Genomic DNA, 13,890 nt, shown 5'->3' on the forward strand with positions numbered 1-13,890 from the left:
ACTTCTCTGCACCTGGAAGTTTCTGTGTGTAAAGCAGATTTAGCAAAGGCGACTTCTGAGCTGGGGAGGTGATGTGGCTAGAGGTGAACCCCAATAAGGATGAGCCTTGCACTCCCCCTGGTCATTTTTTACCCTAGCTGGTCGCAGTACCCCCTGCCTTCCTCCCCGTCCACTTACGCATCCCCCCTTATACACAGCATTGTGTGTGTGTGTGCATGCGTGCTCTGTTGTGTCCCGCTCTTTGTGACCTCATGGACTGTAGCCCGCCAGGCTCCTCTGTCCATCGGATTTCCCAGGGAAGAATACTGCAGTAAGTTGTCATTTCCTCCTCCAAGGGATCTCCCTGACCCAGGGATCGAACCCACGTCTCTTGCGTCTCCTGCATTGGCAGGCAGATTCTTACCACTGTGCCACCTGTGAAGCCCTCACACATAGCAAAATTTTGAAGTCACTCAGTCCTGTCTGACTCTTTGCGACCCCATGGACTGCACAGCCTACCAGGCTCCTCTGTCCATTGGATTTTCCAGGCAATGGTACTGGAGCGGGTTGCCATTTCCTTCTCCAGGGGAATCTTCCTGACCCAGGGATCGAACCCAGGTCTCCTGCATTGCACACAGATGCTTTACTAACTAACTAAATATTAGTTAGTATTATTTAGATGCTTTACTTTATGAACTAACTATTGGAGCAAGGAGCTGTACAGATCCTGGCTCTGGGCTATCCGGGATCCTTCATCAGTTTTTATTTATAAAACATGGTAAAACAGTCAATGCCTGGAAACTCCAGCATACCAACCTCAAGAAAGGGTCGTGTTTGCGTGGGCACACACACGTGCGTGTACACATGCTTTCCAAATTGCTTTCTTCTTAGGTGAGGGCTACTAGAGCTACAAGAAGTGCAGTCAGGACTTCTCTGGTAGTTCCGTGGTTAAGAATCCACCGGCCAGGACAGGAGACACAGGTTCCATCCCTGGTCCGGGGAGACCGCACATGACCAGCTAAGCCCGTCAGCACAGCCACTGCGCCTGTGCTCCAGAGCCCGTGAGCTGCAGCGGGAGGAGCCGCCACGGGAGAAGCTTGTGCCCGAGACTAGGGCGCCGTGCCCGCCGGCCGCCACAGGAGAAAGCGTCGCACAGCCGGGAAGCCCAGGGAGACCGAAAATAAATAAGTTTGTTTAAAAAGTGCAGTAAGTTTTCTGTCCACTACTTTACCTTTCACCAGTGACCAAAAAAAAAAAAAAGATATAAAGACTAAATCTCACCCATGTTTATTTTTCTTCTTACTTAATAGGGCACCATGTATCAATGGATTGGTTTTAGCTGCAAGGAACAAAACTCCTCATTAAAAGCAGTTTAAGTGGTAAGGACACATCAGAAGGTAATGGGGCAGGGTGTCTCCAGAAGGGGTTAATTTAAGTCAGTCACTCAATAACTGGTCTCTTTCAGAGGGTTTTGGCTTTCCCTAATAATTGCAACTGATAGCAGCTTCAAGCATTACTTTTTTAAAAAAATATATTTTTTATTATTTATTTACTTATTTAGGTCAAGACTTACACGACAACCTTTGCAGCAAAAAGAATGAATCTTCTGACGAATCTTTTCGTACACTGTTTTCCCAGAACCTCCAGCAGATTGCCGTCAGCTTTCATATGCCGAGTTTAGAATGCCCACCTCTAAGTCAATCACTAGCATAGGGAAATTTAAGAATCCCATGACTGGTTAAGATCCATGAAGCTGTCTCCCTTATCATCCTCCTAGTCCACCCTCCCTGACACATGGTTTCCCTAAACTTCAGCCAAATTGGGGTCCTATTGGGAAGATACAGCAGGAAATGGCTACCGACCCATTGTGGTAACCAACCGATGCCTAGACACAATATTTCTTTCATTGCTCAAATCTATTTGAACACAAGCCATAGAAACTTTCATAACTGAATCACAGATGACATAGTTATCTGTATTTGGAACAGAAATCAATTATCTACATGACAGGTATGTGGAAATCTTTTATTATAACTTCACACCACACAGCTCAGTGGTAAAGAATCTGCCTGTCAAAGCAGGAGATGCAAGAGATGCAGGTTTGATCCCTGGGTCAGGAAGATCCCCTGGAGAAGGAAATGGCAACTCGTTCCAATATTTTTCTTTGAAAAACTCCATGCACAGAGAAGCCTGGTGGGCTACAGTCCATGGGGGTCACGAAAGGGTCTGACTCGACTGAGCACAAACGTAACGCAATTAGTATCTCAACCTTCCTTCCTCCAAACTTATCCATCCAGCAGCTTGTTCCAAGGTGACCTGCTTGAGGAAGTGTGAGTTTCCCCTTAAAGATGAAATAAAACGATAGTGTGTGTTCATGGCAGGTGATGGCTTTGTTCTGCAGTGGGACAGCTGATGACACTTCATTCCTGAAACGGACAACTCTCCCAGCAGCTTGGAGGCATTTCAGCGTGGGAGGCAGGGAGCTCTATGTGGGACGGAAGACTGGACCAGGTGACGACCTCCCACCCAGCTGAGGCTTCTAGCCAGTGCCAGTCGTGAGGATGGAGGTCCGGTCACCGGGCAGTCCTGGGCCCATGGTCTCTCCACTTTTAAAATAGACCAGCGATCTGGCCCCGGAACCTGAAATGCGAAGGCTCAGAGTTAAACCCAGACTCTGCAATTCCCTCTTCCCCACAGGCCAAACAGGGACTAATTTTAAACAAACCACCATGACCGAGCCCGGGGGAAGAGCCCGCTTCGCGCAGCGATGGAGCGGCGCCGCAGCGCGCCCCACCCGGACTGTTTACTTCTGCGGAGCCTCTCGGGGACGGAACACCGGCCTGGGGTTTGGGACGTGTCCATCCCTCCCTGAAATTCCCTTTTCAGGTTAAGATTAGGAAATCCTTCCCCACACCGGTCCCCACCGAGCCAGAAGCTTCTGCCTTCCTCCCTTTGGCTGTTTTCATTAAGAACTCACGTCTGGATTCCTATAATAGACTAACCGGAAAAAGAGTCCTGCTAAAAACTGTCTACAGACTTGTTGAAGTCACAGGTTTTTATGTCAGTCAGTGTTCCAGAGAAATAGAAGGAATAGGACATTATATATACATGTGTGTGTGTTTATGTATATATCATCTGTATTTATTATAGATTATTCTATATAATGTAATATATGTGTAAATATATGTATGTGTTGTATATATTTATTATTATATTATATATTATATTCCTTATTTATGTTTACATATTTCTATACATACTTAATATATATTGTATATAGTTAAATATATGTTTTATGTATTATATATAAGAGATATTCAGGTGGCTCAATGCTAAAGAATCTGCCTGCGAGGCACAGGTTTGTTCCCTGGGTCAGGAAGATCCCCTGGAGATGGAAATGGCAACCCACTCCAGTATTCTTGCCTGGAAGATCCCATGGACAGAGGAGCCTGGCTGGCTACAGTCCATTGGGTTTACAAAAAGTCAGACATGACTGAAGTGACTCAGCGTATATATACATAGATATATAAAGTCATTCACTTGTGCCTGACTCTTTGTGACCCCATGAACGTACAGTCCATGGAGTTCTCCAGGCCAGAATCCTGGAGTGGGTAGCCTTTCCCTTCTCCAGGGTACCTTCCCAATGCAGGGATTGAACCCAGGTCTTCCCTCGTTGCTGGTGGTTCTTTACCAGCTGAGCCACAAGGGAAGCCCAAGTACATATACAGAAATATGTATTTATACACATTTACTGATATATATTGGAGTAGAAAATGACAGCCCACTCCAGTATTCTTGCCTGGAGAATCCCATGGACAGAGGAGCCTGGCGGGCTACAGTCCATGGGGTCACAAAGAGTTGGACACAACTGGATAACTCAGTACTTCAGATATATATGAAGACATTTGTTTCAGGGATTAGCTCATGTAATTATGAGGACTACAAAGCCCGGAATGCATAGGGCAGGGCAGCAAACTAGAAGCTCGGGTGTGGATGAATTCTGCCTTCTGGAAGCAGACTTTCTTCTCTAGGAGAGAATTTTCGCTCCAAAGTCCCCTTTGACGACCTGAATGAGATCCACCCACATTACTGAGGCAATCTCCCTTCCTTAAAGCCAACAGGTCGTGAGTGTTAAACACACCTACACGATACCTCCTCAGCAATATTTAGATGAGCGTCTGATTAAGCAGCTCAGCACTGCGGCTTCGCCAAGCCAACACGCAGAACTAACCATCACATCTTCTGGCGGCTTTGCTGGCCGCTGAACCTGTCTGAAGTTCTTGTATCGTAAGAAGCTTTGGGGATGTTCAAACCTCTTAGCTATGGAAAGACAAAGAATGTGTGGACCTGGGATTCACAGCTGTAATTCTATCCCTGGCCAGGCAGCGCCACCCCCTGAAGACGCCCCTGACACGGGGGGTCTCCACGTCTCAATCGAGTCATAATACAATAACTCTCAAGCTGCCTGTTTATTATGTGTTAGGCAGCTTGCTAAGTAGTTTAACAGCATCGTTTGGCTAAAGTTGTTCCACTGAAATGAATCCTCACATTTTCCTCTGCAAATGAGAAAAACCCAAAGCTCAGAGAGGGGCAGACACTTGTCTGAGGTCACACGGTGCTTACAGCGGAGGGTCGAGATTTGAACTGAACTCTTCTAACGCCTGCTCCTTGCGTGTCCCGTGGAGCAGGACCTAAAGACCAGAACCGGATGGATGGGGGGTTTCTTCTTTCTTCCTTCCCTTCTGTCTGTCCCTGCTTTCTCCCACCTTCCTACAATTGTCTGTTCCGGGCACCGCCCTCTTGGCAGTTTGCGGTTGTCAGGGAGGGTGGGAAGTCAAGGGAGGGGTAGGCAGAGCTGAGGTGCTGAGAGTTTTCAACTAGCAACAATCAGGGTAGAGCAGGAAGAGATGTTTTGAGATATGAAACATGTTTTTGCCAAAACTCAAAATCTGGCTCCGAACAGAGTTAAAATATTACCTCCGACCAAAGACGTCCCGGGAGCCTCCACCTTGGTCCAATCAGGCGTCCCCAGATCACGTGTGTTTGTAGTTGCTCCACAGTCTTGCAGAAGTGCCTTTTGTGCAGCGAGAGGAACCAGCCAGGCAGAGCCGGGCACCCCGTCCCTTTTGCCTCCCCTTCCCGCTCACGTCCCCACAGAGCAGAGGCCCCTGTGCTGCACGGCCTGCCCTCATGAGTCGTCTGTTCTACACACGGCATCAACAGTGTCTCTGGGTCAGTCCCAACCTCCCAGGTCCCGCCGTCCCTCCTTTCCCCCCTGTGGCACTTACATGTTGCTGTGGTTTAGTCATTAAGTCGTGTCTGCCTCTCTCGTGACCTCATGGACTGTAGCCTGCCAGGCTCCTCTGTTCACAGCGTTTTCCAGGTGAGAATACTGGAGTGGGTTGTCATTTCCCTCTCCGGGGGACCTTCCCAACTCAGGGACTGAACCCACACCTCCTACATTGACAGGCAGATTCTTTACTGCTAAGCCACCAGGGATGCCCTGGTACATATATACAGTGGAATATCACTCAGCCATAAAAAAGGAATGAAATTGGGTCATTTGTAGAGAAGTAGATGGGCCTAGAGAGTGTCATATAGAGTGAAATAAGGAAGAAAAAAACTGTCATAAATTAGCATATATATTTGGAATCTAGAAAAATGATACAAAGAAAGTGAAAGGATTCGTTGCTCAGTCATGCCGACTCTGCATCCCCATCAACTGTAGCCCACCGGGCTCCTCTGTCCATGGGATTGTCCAGGCAAGAATACTGGAGTGAGTAGCCACTCCCTCCTCCATTGGATCTTCCCAACCCAAGGATTGAACCCAGGTTTCCCACTTTGCAGGCAGATTCTTTACTGTCTGAGCCAGCAGGGAAGTCCAGAAAAATTATAAAGGTGATCCTATTTGCAAAGCAGAAATAGAGACACAAATGCAGAGCACAGACCACAATTTTGGTATCACCTTCCTCCTAGTCCCAGGCCAGAAGATGTCGAAAGATACTGCCCAAGCCAGCCTCTGTCTGCAAGCAAATGCAGTCATCCTGTTCAAGATCTTCATGGAGGAAGAGGCCAGGCCCTGCCTGACCTATTGTCCTGCCCCATAAGTTACATTTAAGATGATCTTTGCAACTTCTGTCCTCACCCAGCCGCAGCGGGGGTTACACATGCCCTATAGGAGCGCTGCTGTCTCCTGCGATGTTCAAAGTCAGAGACCGAAAAACATGGCCTCCAGGAAAGACAGATGGAAACCGAGCCTGCAGCAATCAACCAAGAACAGTTTCATTTCACACGCGACCGGCGGTTTCTGCCACAACTTTTTCCTTCGAGTGAATCAACACCAGTGAAAACTGGCTGATATTCTGGCTCACCAGAGACTGCAGAACAAAACCGCGAAATGGAGCCTGCCCGATTCTAATTCAGTTCAGAAGAACAGGCGGGGAATCACTCAGCAGTCAGAAAATGACGTCAGATCCCCAGTCAGAAAATGATGTCCATGGAGCCGGTCGTTTCATGAACCATCAACCCTGCCTACTCCCTGTTGCTAGGCAAGGAGATTAAAATAGTTCACCCAGCCTTGCTGCGGTGAGTGATGTTTTCGTCAGCCCATCGGCGACCCTCTCTGTGTTTTCATGTAAAGTCGAAGGTGCAGTAGGAAGAATTTATTTTACAAAACGACTTCAGCACTTCTACCGTGTGAGGCGTGTCTCTGCCTCTCTCCTACACGTCACTCAAGCTTCTGCTCAAATGCCACTTTCTGAGACAGAGAGGCCCTGGTGACCTTCTACCACCCAACCCTGGGATCCCCTGGAGGCTCAGCAGTAAAGAACCTGCCTGCAATGCAGGAGTCACAGGGGACACAGGTTCGATCCCTGGGTCAGGAAGATGCCCTGGAGGAGGGCATGGCAACCCACTCCAGTACTCTTGCCCGGAGAATCCCATGGACAGAGGAGCCCGGTGGCCGGTAGTCCATAGGTTGCAAAGAGTCGGACACGACTGAAGGGACTTATCCCCCCCCACACACACACCACCTAACACACCACACCCTCTAGGTCTAGATTTTAATTCCTGGCATCTTATCCATTATATATATCTGTTTCTTCATGATCTATCTGCCCTGCTAGAATGTATGCTCTATGAGCACTGAGTCATTGATTAATTTAATCATAGCTCTATTTTCGGCATCTAGAACTGCATTCAGCACACAAGAGATACAGGGGCTGGATAAATATCTGTGGAATGAATTGATCAATGAATCCGTCACTTAAAAGGCCTTGCTGAGGGTTTCCCTGCAGGTCCGGTGGTTAAGAGTCCACCTGCCAATGCAGAGAACACAGGTCCAATACCTGGGCCAGGGAGATGCCACATGCCCTAAGGCAGCTGAGCCCATGTGCCACAACCACTGACATCTGCTCTCTAGAGCCCATGCTCTGCTGCGAGAGAAGCCACTGTGAAGGGACGCCTGCGGCCGAAACAGACACCGCAGCTGGAGAAAGTCCTCACGGCAACCAAGACCCAGCAGGCCCAGCACGCAAATAACAACGTTTTAACTGCATGAAATTTTAAAAAGACCACTCTGAGAATGAGCAGTCTTGGAGCTTGATATTTGAAATTCTCCCGTTGGACAGCTACCCTGAAAATTCTTGACCTCTGCTGACTCATAGTTTCAGATTCCATGGGCTATGATTAGGCTGAAGCTAGGGAGTCTCTGATGTAGCTGGTAGGAAAACCAGCTGTGAACTTTTTTTATGAGTCATATGGACAGAATTGCCTTTGAAGAAGTATCCAATTGAAATGTAGACACCAATAGTTGAGAATCAGATCACCCCGGCAGGTCCAACTCCAGGATCTGGCATTTCCTAGATGAGACATCTTGGGATATTTATTTTAGCATCTCCATGTTTTTTGTTTCCTTGTATATAAAACAGGAATGATGATACTTCATAGGGTTTTGTGCAGGGAAAAATAAGCAAGTACATGTAAGTTATATTTCCTACACAGGGAACACTCAACAGGGACTAATCAACATTCATTTTGTTATTTGAAAAATTAATAGAAACAGTGTCATGTAGAGCCAGAGCTTGGGCGAGGCTGTGGAGCACCAGGGACATGGAATGTCAAGGAGACGTCGCTGTCAGATGTCAGCCGTGCATAGTCCTGGATCTGCAAGGAGTGGACAAGCAAGACATAAAACCAGCGTGAGAAGAATGGCAGATGCAGTGTGTCTCGTGGTATTATGATGCTTTATGACGGGCTTCCCTGATAGCTTAGGTGGTAAAGAGTCTGCCTGCAATGCAGGAGACCCTGGTTCGATTTCTGGGTTGGGAAGATCCCCTAGGGAAGGGATAGGCTACCCACTCCAGTATTCTTGGGCTTCCCTGGTGGCTCAGCTGGTAAAGAATCCGCCTGCAATGCGGGAGACCTGGGTACGATCCCTGGGTTGGGAAGATCCCCTGGAGAAGGGAAAGGCTACCCACTCCAGTCTTCTGGCCTGGAGAATCCCATGGACTGTATAGAACATAGGGTTGCAAAGAGTCGGACACGATTGAGCAACTTTCACTTTCATTGTGATGCTTACAGAACATGCATAACCTTCAAAGGAAATGCCATTCAAGAGAAGAACGAGATCCATACAACAGCAGGACCAAGACTCATGTTTTAGCAAATGTAGAGGTTCCCTGAGGATGCTGGACAAAATCCCCCTTGACAAGGAGACCAGTGGTTCTCAAGCTGATCTTCAGACTTCCTTGAGTTCCCGTGGGCTTCCACCTGGTAGAGCTACAGGCTTGCCCATACAAAAAAGAAGTCTTTTATTTTTTTACTTCTTTAATTTATGTTTTAGTTAGAGTGTAGTTGCTTTACTGCTGCTGTTATCGTTACTTTAGAGTTGCTATTGTCTTGGTCTCTGCTGCACAACGACGTGAATCAGCCATAAAGTGAAGTGACTCAGTCGTGTCCGACTCTTTGCAACCCCATGGACTGTAGCCTGCCAGGCTCCTCCCTCCATGGGCTCTTCTAGGCAAGAATACCGGAGTGGGTTGCCATTTCCTTCTCCAGTCAGCCATACACCCCCTCCTTCTTGACCCTGCTTCCCAGTCCCCCCATCACACCCCTCGAGGTGATCACAGAGCACTGGGCTGAGCGCCCTGTGTTATACCTCAGCTTCCCACTAGCTCTCTGCTTTACACACAGGATTGCACATATGCCAACGCTACTCAAAGAAAGGTCTTTTAGATATACCTGTAAAGATCAAATGTGACCATGAGAAGAAAATGCATTGGCAAACGGCATGCCATTGACTGGCAGTCCAAGACTGAGGACAAGATGAGAACTGTATGAGGGGTGATTTCAGGAGGAGCCCCGAGTCAGCAGATGTCCAAGCTACCTGTCATGATATGATGTAGGCCCTGCCATGTTCAGTTCAGTTCAGTTCAGTTGCTCAGTCCTGTCCGACCCTTTGCAACCCCATGAAATGCAGCACGCCAGGCCTCCCTGTCCGTCACCAACTCCCAGAGTTTACCCAAACTCATCTCCATTGAGTCAGTGATGCCATCCAACTATCTCATCCTCTGTTGTCCCCTTCTCCTCCTGCCCTCAATCTTTCCCAGCATCAAGGTCTTTTCAAACGAGTCAGCTCTTTGCATCAAGTGGCCAAAGTATTGGAGTTTCAGCTTCAACATCAGTCAGACCAATGAACACCCAGGACTGATTTCCTTTAGGATGGACTGGTTGGATCTCCTTGCAGTCCAAGGGACTCTCAAGAGTCTACTCCAACACAGTTCAAAAGCAACAGTTTCGGGGGGCGGAGGCACGGTTGTAGCCAGTGGTGAAGCAGAAGCCTCTGAGTCACTCACTTGTCAGGAAACATCAGGTTGGATGTGTCCAGTTTATTGAAAAACAGTGCCCAAAATTACCTGAGTCTTGTTTCTGATAAATAAACAGCCCCTGCTGAAAAAAAAAAAAAAAAAGCAACAGTTCTTCAGCGCTCAGCTTTCTTCACAGTCCAACTCTCACATCCATACATCACCACTGGAAAAACCATAGTCTCGACTAGATGGACCTTTATTGACAATGTAATGTCTCTGCTTTTCAATATGCTGTCTAGGTTGGTCATAACTTTCCTTCCAAGGAGTAAGTGTCTTTTAATTTCATGGCTGCAGTCACCATCCGCAGTGATTTTGGAGCCCAGAAAAATAAAGTCAGCCACTGTTTCCACTATTTCCCCATCTATTTCCCATGAAGTGATGGGACCAGATGCCATGATCTTAGTTTTCTGAATGTTGAGCTTTAAGCCAAGTTTTTCATTCTCCTCTTTCACTTTCATAAAGAGGCTCTTTAGTTCTTCTTCATTCTCTGCCATAATGGTGGTGTCATCTGCATATCTGAGGTTATTGATATTTCTCCCGGCAATCTTGATTCCATCTTGTGCTTCTTCCAGCCCAGCATTTCTCATGATGTCCTCTGCATATAAGTTAAATAAGCAGGGTGAAAATATACAGCGTTGACGTACTCCTTTTCCTATTTGGAACCAGTCTGTTGTTCCATGTCCAGTTCTAACTGTTGCTTCCTTCTATGCTGTGTGGGTAAACCAACTCTCCTCTCTAACCATATCTGATCACTCCAGGGAATGGTCAGTAAGTCAAAGGCAGCCACATAGGTCCTGGACATGAAGTCTAATTGTCTCTGGAGGACATTGTTTCCCAGTTCTGCCCCAAGAGATCGTCTAAGTAGGATGATGGCATATGAGCCCATGCAAATCCTTTCTCTCAGGAGGTATGACTATTAGACAAACTAAGAAAAGACTAGTCTCCTAAACACAGTTCTCTGGGAGAGTGGACATGCCTCACCGTTCTGTGTCTACTAAGATTCAGGCTGACACCATGATGGAAGACAGGTTATCTCTTTCTTGCAATTCATCCCCCTTCCTGGGGGTAACCACTGGGGCCCTCCCATACCTGGACACAGAGCCTCACACATAATATCCAAGTGTTTTCATAAATTTTAGTAATGATACAACTATCCAAGGGAAGGACGAAGAAGGCCAAAACACCAAGAATAAAAATATCTGTCTGCCTTCATGTCCTTCCAAACAGAGGACTGGCTTTTAAGACTTTGGTGTAAGTATATCATCCATGATATTCACAATGCCTCCATATTTTCAATTATTTCTCCATTATGTTTGTAAGAGAATTGGAGCTCAGAGTTATCTAGTAAATTTGTTGCTACAAAACTGGAACTTCATAAGTTTGCTTAACCACACTACATTCCTCTTACCCTATTTAGATCTTGAAATAAATTCAAAGTGAGAAAATTAAAGAGAAACCTGTAATTATGATCTATCTTTTAGTGAAACTGAATATTAGTCCCTCAGTCATGTTTAACTCTTTGTGACCCTATGGGCCGTAGCCAGCCAGACTCCTCTGTCCTTGAAATTCTCCAGGCAAGAATACTGCAGAGGGTTGCCATTCCCTTCTCTAGAAGATCTTCCCAGCTCAGGGATTGAACCCTGCTCTCTTGCATCGCAGGCGGATTCTTTACCAACTGAGCCATCCGGGAAGCCCCCATCTTTTAGTGACCAGCTTTCAAATATGCCGCTGGGACTGTGAAGCCATTTAATAAAATTAAAGGCAACACAACACATTCTGCCATCTTTATTCCTTCCTCCTCTTCATTTTGGGGGTTTCCCTGGTGGCTCATATGCTAAAGAATCCACTTGCAATGCAGGAGCCCAGGGTTCTATCCCGGGGTTGGGAAAATCCCCTGGAGAAGAGAATGGCAACCCACTCCCGTCTTCTTGCCTGGAGAATCCCATGGACAGAGGAGCCTGGTAGGCTGCAGTCCCTGGGGTCGCAAAGAGTCGGACACGACTGAGCAACTAACATTGTTCACTGTTCCTCTTCTTTTGGCCAGAAGGTGGTGGTGGGTAGTTATGAACTGTCCCCTCAAACAGGAATGTCAAAATAGTCACTCTCAGATTCCCGCTGTCCCAGACACACAGCTGACAGTGGACTCTGAGTCTCATGGGGAGGGTGTGGGACACAGTCTAGTCATTGGCCTCCACTGTTTGCTCTGACTTCTGACAGGCCAGCTCGAACTGGAGCTGTGAAGTTTCCCAAGCTCCATGCAGGTGACAAAGGTCCACCCTGCAAACAGGAGTCTTTCACCTTCTGAAGACCTGACCCCTGTGAAGCAGCAAGGAAGGAATTTTCTGGCTCCACTTCCTGGCACAGTCCTGACCTAGGATTGCTTATTCTGACTCGTGAGTCTTCACAGCTGAGCCTCTAGAAATTTGTAGTTAATGAGCTGAGTGAAATGGACAACTGAATCAGAGAATGGGAAAAGCACACCTCTCTTTCCGCCTCCACCCAGACCAGGCAAAGAGGAGCTGGTAAGACTGACCTCTGGGAAGAGCAAAGTCAAGACTTCACACAGGGCATTCTGCAGGGTCTGGCCAACTATATAACTAAAGACAGAGGCATCCCCCTTTTGCAGTTCCAAAAAAGTGTGTGGTTCAGTCGCTCAGTCGTGTCTGACTCTGTGACTTCACGGACTGCAGCACGCCAGTCTTCCCTGTCCTTCACCATCTCCCAGAGTTTGCTCAAACTCATGCCCATCAAATCGCTGATGCCATCCAGCCATCTCGTCCCCTGTTACCCCCTTCTCTTCCTGCCCTCAGTCTTTCCCAGCATCAGGGTCTTTTCCAACGAGTCGTGTTGCCTTTTCCTAAAGCTGCCCTCATTCCTATGTCCAAGCCAAGGGAGGCAGGACAGGTATCACTCTTCTCATAACTTCATTTTAATTTTTTAAAATCTTTTGGCCACACTGCTCAGCACGTGGGATCTCAGTTCCCCAGCCAGGGATCAAACCCACACCCCCTGCAGTGGAAGCTTGAAGTCTTAACTGCTTGATCTCCAGGGAAGCCCCTCTTCTCATGATGTGAAGTGAGCAAGCGGAGTCCTTTAAGGCGAGCTGCCCCAGCTCCCAGAAGTAATCTGTTCCCCATCCCATCCTCACGGCCACACGCCCCTGGGCAGCAGCCCCTAAACTCAACCTCCCCCGCCCTTCCCGGCGGCGCCACCGAGCTCCTTGCCACGGTTTCGCTTTCCTGCCCCTGACAACGGCCGTCTGTCAGAGGCCCTCGGCGCCTGGAATTCGAAATTGTTTTTCTTCCCTCCCTTCCTCAGGACCAGATTGTTCCTGAGCTCCGGGTGCGTGGCCAGCGCGGGCCTGACCGGCTGGCAGGAGTGCTGCGTGGAGCATCGGGGTTTGTTTGTTCAGGGTCGCTCATGAGCGATGGAGTGCTGGCCTTGGCTTCCCCGCGCGAGGGGCAAGGCAGCTAGGCATGTATTTGCAGGGAAGCAGACTTCAAGAGCAAACAGAAAACACACACGCTCCACATCCTGCCGGCCAAGCCCAGGTCTCCCAGCCCTGACAGGTGATCCATTCCGGCTTCCTCGCCGAGACGCACGCCGTGAAGCAGGGCGCAGGCTTGGGTTCCCCCACTTTCCAGCCGGGTGGGCCCGGGAAGGCGACCTCCTCTCCCCGCCACAGGCGCCGCCTCTGCAAGCTCCTCAGCGTTCTTTCAGCTCACCCGAGGCTTCCCCACCCCAGGGCCTTTGAGGGGACGCCTGTCCCGGCCTGGCGGGCTCCTCCTGCGGCCCCTGCTCTCAGGAACGGAGTCTCTAAGGCCGCAGGCTTCAGCTTAAACCCCGTCTTCTCAAAGAGCCCTTTTCCGGCTATACCGTGCAGGGAAGGGCATCGCCCACCCCCACCTCAATGATTCTCTGTCTCGGGCACCCGTTTGCTTCCCTCAGATATTTGTCCCAGTCTCTAATACGCCTTATTTGCTCTTTCTTCCTGTTCAAACTTGAAGGCCCTGGGGAGTTGCTCTCAGCCAGGTCGGTGCAGTAC

General features: G+C 48.4%; 1 long non-coding RNA gene across 1 annotated transcript in view; it reads right to left on the bottom strand.

Annotated features, from left to right (window-relative positions):
• Positions 1–6,927: 6,927 nt before the first annotated feature.
• LOC122430874 overlaps positions 6,928–13,890 on the bottom strand; it is a 35,538-nt gene continuing 28,575 nt past the window's right edge. The window contains exon 3 of the long non-coding RNA XR_006266402.1: positions 6,928–8,142. This is a non-coding gene — a long non-coding RNA (uncharacterized LOC122430874). The remainder of the gene's footprint in view (positions 8,143–13,890) is intronic.

Source organism: Cervus canadensis, chromosome 1 (assembly GCF_019320065.1).
Source record: "Cervus canadensis isolate Bull #8, Minnesota chromosome 1, ASM1932006v1, whole genome shotgun sequence".
Taxonomy (NCBI): Eukaryota; Metazoa; Chordata; class Mammalia; order Artiodactyla; family Cervidae; genus Cervus; species Cervus canadensis.